Below are 7,579 nucleotides of genomic sequence, written 5' to 3' on the forward strand. Positions count from 1 at the left end.
TAATCTTATATGTTTCAATAAGACCCCCTCTCATTCTTCTAAACTCCAGAGTTTACAAGCCCAGCCGCTCCATTCTCTCAGCATATGACAGTCCCGCCATCCCTGGGAATTAACCTTGTAAACCTACGCTGCACTCCCTCAATAGCAAGACTGTCCTTCCTCAAGTTCTGGCCACGCGCTCACCCCACCCTTGCCATCGGGTAGAAGGTACAGGAGCCTGAAAACTGTAACGTCTAGGTTTAGGAACAGCATCGTCCCTACAGCCATCAGGCTATTAAACAGTACAACCTCCAAATAAGCTCTGAACCACAATAGACCATTCTTGTTATCAGTGCACTGTTTGTGTTGTTTGTAGACAAAAGTGCTGGAGAAACTCAGCGGGTGAGGCAGCATGTATGGAGCGAAGGAATAGGCGACGTTTCGGGTCGAGACCCTTCCTCAGACTGAAAAAGGGGGAAAAAAGAGGAAGAGGCGGAGACAGTGGGCTGTGGGAGAGCTGGGAAGGGGAGGGGAAGGAGGGAGAAAGCAGGGACTACCTGAAATTGGAGAAGTCAATGTTCATACCGCAGGGGTCTAACGGGGTACTGATTGGGGATGATCAGCCATGATCACAGTGAATGGCGGTGCTGGCTCGAAGGTCCGAATGGCCAACTCCTGCACCTATTGTCTATTGTCTATTGTCTAAACTACCCAAGCGAAATATGAGGTGCTGCTCCTCCAATTTGCGGTGGGACTCACTCTGGCCATGGAGGAGGCCCAGGACAGAAAGGTCGGATTGGGAATGGGAGGGGGAGTTGAAGTGCTGAGCCACCTGATCAGGTTGGTTATTGCGAACTGAGCGGAGGTGTTGGGCGAAGCGATCGCCAAGCCTACGCTTGGTCTCACAAAATGTAGAGCAGCTGACACCTAGAGCAGTGGATGCAATAGATGAGGTTGGAGGTGGTGCAGGTGAACCTCCGCCTCACCTGGAAAGACTGCTTGGGTCCTTGAATGGAGTCGAGGGGGGAGGTAAAACAACAAAATGTATTGTTATTATTAGTGTTGTTTGTTGTTGTTTATGTATGTGTGCGTGTGGTCAGGTCGGGGGGAGTTCCCCCTGCCACGGGTACCATGTAATCCCATGCTACCTGCTCCATGGTCGGATAGTCCGCGACTAAACCGTCTCCCCCACCTGGTTTGCCAGGTGAGGAGGGGGCTGTGGACCCCCAGCAGGACCAAAAACAAGACCTGTCAAAGGGCGGATGAGCTTCTAGCGAGCCAACGGCCATCCACACTTCAGTACAAGTTGCGATCACTGCCGTACACATAAGGAATGATAATGAAGCACACATACACCAAAATCCTATACTTCCAGCGGCGGAAGTCCGCAGGAACTGGAGGACAGAGATATGTGGTGCGTCCGTCACCGTTCCTGTCATTTTTGGCCACCTCGCTCAGAGCCCCCCTCCAACCCGCCCCCCCCCCCCCCCCCCCCCCCTCTCTCTCTCTCCCACCGCACCCCCTTTTTCCCCCCCCACCCATCCCCTCCCTCCCCTCCGCCCCCCCCCTCCTCTCCCCTCCCCCTCCCACCCATCCCCTCCCCCCCTCCTCCCCTCCACACACCCCTACCCCCTTCCCTCCACCACCCTCCCCTCCCCCCCTCCCTGCTGCTCCCCACCTCTCCCCCTCCCCTCATCTCACCCCCCTCTCAGCACACCCTCTCCCCCCCTCTCTTTCTCCCTCTCTCTCTCTCTCTCCCCCTCCTCCTCTCCATCCCCTCCCCCCACCTTCCTCCCTCCCCTAAACCCCCTCCCCTCCACACCCCCTACACTCTTCCCTCCACCCTCCCTCCTCCCTCCCCCCTCCTTGCTCCCCACCTCTCCCCCTCACCCCCCTCTCAGCACCCTCTCACTCTCCCCCCCCTCACTTTCACCCTCTCTCTCTCCTCTCCCACCCTTCCACCCTCCCACATTCTCCCTCTTGTCTTCCTTTCCAACCCCCCTATCCCTCTTGCCCCTCTCTCTGTGTCTCTGTCTCTCTCTCTGCCTCTGCCCCTTCTCTCTCTGCCCTCATTCTCTACCCCCACCCCGCCTCTCTAGATGTGACTGCAAGTTGGGGGCTATGCGTCAGTAGATAGGGTGGTTATGGGGTAAAAGGAGCAAATTAATAATATTAATATAATATCAAGGGGGGTAATTAGCGTGAGTGAGTGGGGGGGGGGGGTAGTTAGTGTGTGTGATGCTGCATGCCGCCCCCCCCCCCCCACAACCGCACGTTGGGGGAACAGACCCAACGGGTCTGCACTTGGTCTAGTATATATATATATATATATATATAGACATGTGTGTGTTATACAAGGCGTTGGTGAGGCCGCATTAGGAGTATTGTGTTCAGTTTTGGCCACCCTTGCTATAGGAGGTAGCACATTGGTGCAGAGGTAGAGTCGCTGCCTCACAGCACCAGTGACCCGGGTTTGACCCTGACTACGGGTCCTGTCCATATGGAGTTTGTACGTTCTCTCCATGACCACACGGGTTTTCTCCGGATGCTCCAGTTTGTTCCCACAGTCAAAAGACGTGCAGATCTGTAGGTTAATTGGTTGTTTGTTAAAATTGTAAATTGTCCCTAGTGTGTGTAGGATAATGCTAGTGTATGGGGTGATCGCTGCTTGGCACAACTCGGTGGGCCGAAGGGCCTGTTTTCAAGCTGTATCTCTAAAATGCTAAAACTAAAACGAGAACTCATTGCCTGCACTTCTATGATTTTATTACATAGTACATATATATATATAGTGTCATTTCATTCAAATTGATATTAGCAGAATTAAGCCATTCAGCCCATCAGCTTTGGCCCATTCAATCATGGCTGATCTATCTCTCCCTTCTAACCCAAATTCTCCTGCCTTCTCCCCATAACCTCTGACACGCATACTAATCAAGAATCTACCTATCTCTCCCCTAAATCTGTCCACTGACTTGGCCTCCAGAGCCTTCTGTGGCAAAGAATCGCTAAAGATTCACCTCTGACAAGAAATTCTTCCTCATCTTCTTCCTAAAAGAATGTATTTTAATTCTGAGGCTGTGACCTCTAGTCCTAGACTCTCCCACTAGTGGAAACATCCTCTCCACATCCACTCTACGTTTCACTATTCTGTACGTTTCAATGAGGTCCCCCCTCATTTTTCTAAACTCCAGCGAGTACAGGCCCAGTGCCGACAAACGCCCATCGTAGGTTAACTTACTTATTCCTGTCCTGAAGTTGACAACCTGGTGCTCAGAAAACAATCTGGCTCTGAACACCAGGAAAACAAAAGAGCTCATTGTCGACTTCAGGAGGCACAGCACCGACTTAGTCCCCCTACATATCAACGGCGAGTGTGTGGAGAGGGTCAACACCTTCCGGTTTCTCGGTGTCCATATCGCTGCTGACATCTCCTGGACGGACAACACGACAGCGGTCATCAAGAAGGCTCAGCAGCGGCTGCACTTCCTGAGGGTCCTCAGGAAGCACAACCTGGACTCTAACCTGCTGCTGACCTTCTACCGCTCGTCCATCGAGAGCCTGCTGACATACTGCATTACAGCATGATATGGCAGCTGAACCATGGCAGACAGGGAGAGGCTTCAGAGGGTAACTAGGACAGCACAGAAGATCATTGGTTGCCCTCTCCCCTCCCTGATGGACATCTACACCTCCCGCTGCCTTAGCAGGGCAAAGAAGATCATCAAAGACAGCTCCCATCCTGCGTTTGGACTGTTCGACCAGCTGCCCTCTGGAAGGCGCTATAGGTGCATCAAATCCAGGACAAATAGACTCAGGAATAGTTGTTTTCCGAAAATTATAACTACTATAAATTCAAATTCACACATGCACTGACTTCACAGCCCAACACCCGGACTTCCATCTGTATATATGTATATAGCGCCGCAGAATTGTGCACCTATCCCCCCCCCCTTTTCCCTTCTGTTTTTGTTTTCTGTTTCTTGTTTTTTGTACTAAATTATATGTATGCACTGAGTACGAGCAGCTTTCAGTTTCATTGTACATGTATAGTGACAATAAATGGCATATCTATATCTATCTTATTCCAGATTTTGTTTGGGCAGTTTACACCCCAGCGGTGTGAACATTGACTTCTCCAATTTCAGGTAGTCCCTGCTTTCTCCCTCCTTCCCCTCCCCTTCCCAGCTCTCCCACAGCCCACTGTCTCCGCCTCTTCCTTTCTTCTTCCCACCCACCCCCCCCCCCCCCCCCCCCCACCACCACATCAGTCTGAAGAAGGGTCTCGACCCGAAACTGAAACGTCACCTATTTCCTTCGCTCCATAGATGCTGCCTCACCCGCTGAGTTTCTCCGGCATTTTTGTCTACCTACTCATTCCTGGGATCATTCTTGTAAACCTCCTCTGGGCCCTCTCCAGAGCCAGCACATCCTTCCTCAGATATGGGGCCCAAAATTGCTCACAATATTCCAAATGTGGCCTGACCAGCGCCTTGTAGAGCCTCAGCATTAGACAATAGACAATAGACAATAGGTGCAGGAGTAGGCCATTCGGCCCTTCGAGACAGCACCGCCAGTCAATGTGATCATGGCTAATCATCCCCAATCAGTACCCCGTTCCTGCCTTCTCCCCATATCCCCTGACTGCGCTAGCTTTAAGAGCCCTATCTAGCTCTCTCTTGAAAGTATCCAGAGAACCGGCCTCCACCGCCCTCTGAGGCAGAGAATTCCACAGACTCGCAACTCTGTGAGAAAATTACATCCCTGTTTTTGTGTACAAGCCCTCTGGAAATAAATGCGTGTGATATTTTAGTGATATTCTCTACCGGGGAGCTTTGCAGCCGAACACTGCTACTGAAGTTGTGTCGAAGCTGGAACGGCTGAGATTGTTCTGAGGATCTTGCCAATTTGCAATCTAATCCCTCAGCACATTCATACATGTTGCCTCTCAAATTCTCTTTCTCAAACGACTTGTTTGCCAGCAGAGAGATGATGAATGTTTTAATTTAGAAGGATAGTGTCATAGAGTGATAGAGTGATACAGTGTGGAAACAGGCCCTTCGGCCCAACCTGCCCACACTGGCCAACATGTCCCAGCTACACTAGCCCCACATCCCTGCATTTGGGTCCCCCCCCCCCCCCCCCCCCCCCCCTCCCCCAAACCTGTCCTATCCATGTACCTGTCTAACTGTTTCTTAAACATTGGGACAGTCCCAGCCTCAACTACCTCCTCCGGCAGCTCGTTCTATACACCCACCACCCTCTGTGTGAAAAAGTTACCCCTCAGGTTCCTATTCAATCTTTCATCTCCCCCACCCCGCCCTCTCTCACCTTAAACCCATGTCCTCTGGTTCTCGATTCCCCTACTCTGGGCAAGAGACTCTGCGTCTACCCGATCTATTCCTCTCATGATTTTATACACCTCTATAAGATCAAGATACAAGAGATACAAGATACAAGATACAAGATACAAGATACAAGATACAATTTATTTGTCATTTGGACCCCTTGAGGTCCAAATGAAATGCCATTTCTGCAGCCATACATTACAAACAAATAGACCCAAGACACAACATAATTTACATAAACATCCATCACATTGCTGTGATGGAAGGCCAAATAAACTTATCTCTCCACTGCACTCTCTCCCCCCCCCCCCCCCCCCCCCGATGTCAGAGTCAAAGTCAAAGCCCCCGGCTGGCGATGGCGATTGTCCTGCGGCCATTAAAGCCACGCCGGGTGATGCGAGGTCGCACACCGGGTTCTTGATGTTAGAGCCCCCGGCGGGCGCTCACAGAGTCCCGCGGCCATTCCAAGCCGCGCGGGGCGGTGCTGTAAGGCCCCGCTCCAGGAGCTCTTCAACCCCGCAACTCGGGCGGGAGAAGTCGCCGTTGCGAGAGCCCTGAAAAGCGGTCTCCCTCCAGGGACCCGCGGGCTCCCGGTGCCGCAGTCCACCAGACCCGCAGTTGCAGCCTCCGAATCTCCGGAGGTCGGGTCGCAGCAGCGCTCCACCACCGCTCCACCGCTCCACCCGCTCCGGACTCGGCCAGCTCCACGACGGTGAGGTGAGTCGTCGGCACCAGAGCCCCCGGTCTTCCTGTTGGAGGCCGCTCCTCCTTGCAGCCCCAACAATAACGGAGATCCGACGAGAAAAGGTCGGGTCTCCCGCGCAGGGAGAGATTTAAAAGTTACCCCCCTCCCTCCCACCCCACCCCCACCCCCCCCCCCCACACACACACACCCCAACAAAAAATAACAAAAACTACATAGAAACATAGACAAAAACTCCATAAAAACGCAGACGGGCTGCAGAGGCCGCTGCTGACGAGAGTCGCGCCGCCCACCGATACAATGCCAAGATATGCAACCCTCATCCTCCTGCGCTCCAAGGAATAGAGACCCAGCCTGCTCAACATCTCCCTGTAGCTCAAACCCTCGAGTCCTGGCAACATCATCGTAAATCTTTTCTGAACTGTCTGACAATATCTTTCCTATAACACGGTTAAGAGGGGACATCTCATTGAAGCTTACTGAATAGTGAAAGGCCTGGATAGAATGGATGTGGAGAGGATGTTTCCACTAGTGGGAGAGTCTAGGACCAGAGGACACAGCCTCAGAATAAAATGTTGTGCCTTTAGGAAGGAGATGAGGAGGAATTTCTTTAACCAGAGGGTGGTGAATCTATGGAATTAATGGCCACAGACGGCTGCAGAGGCCATGAATATATATATTTTAAGGTGGAGATAGAGAGATTCTTGGTTAGTATGGGTGTCAGGGGTTATGGGGAGACGGCAGGGAAACGGGGTTAAGAGGGAGAGATAGACCTCCCATGATATTTTTTTTGTTACAATATTTCTGCAGAACAAGATATTTAGTTTAGTTTAGTTTAATTTAGAGATACAACACATAAACAGGCCCTTCGGCCCAGCAGGTCCGCACCTCTCACCAATCCCCGCATATTAACACCATCCTAGAATTTGACCATTAAAGTGACCATAAACAATGAACCTAACTTAACCTCTCATAGGGTGCAAATGTCCAACACAACAGGGCTCAGCTAAATGGCAAGAGGGGGAAGGTTTAGACAACAGACAATAGGTGCAGGATTTGGCCATTCGGCCCTTCAAGCCAGCACGGCCATTCATTGTGTTCATGGCTGATCATCTCCAATCAGTACCCCGTTCCTGCCTCCTTCTCCCCATATCCCCTGACTCCGCTATCCTTAAGAGCCCTATCTAGCTCTCCCTTGAAAGTATCCAGAGAACCTGCCTCCACCGCCCTCTGAGGCAGGGAATTCCACAGACTCACAACTCTGTGTGTGGAAAAGTGTTTCCCCGTCTCCGTTCTAAATGGCTTGCAACCTTATTCTTAAACTGTGGCCCCTGGTCCTAGACTCCCCCAACATCGGGAACATGTTTCCTGCCTCTAGCGTGTCCAAATCCTTAACAATCTTATATGTTTCAATGAGATGCCCTCTCATCCTTCTAAACTCCAGAGTGTACAAGCCCAGCTGCTCCATTCTCTCAGTTTATGACAGTCCCGCCATCCCGGGAATTAACCTGGTGAACCTACGCTGCACTCCCTCAATAGCAAGAATGTC

Source organism: Leucoraja erinacea, chromosome 41 (assembly GCF_028641065.1).
Source record: "Leucoraja erinacea ecotype New England chromosome 41, Leri_hhj_1, whole genome shotgun sequence".
NCBI classification, from domain to species: domain Eukaryota; kingdom Metazoa; phylum Chordata; class Chondrichthyes; order Rajiformes; family Rajidae; genus Leucoraja; species Leucoraja erinaceus.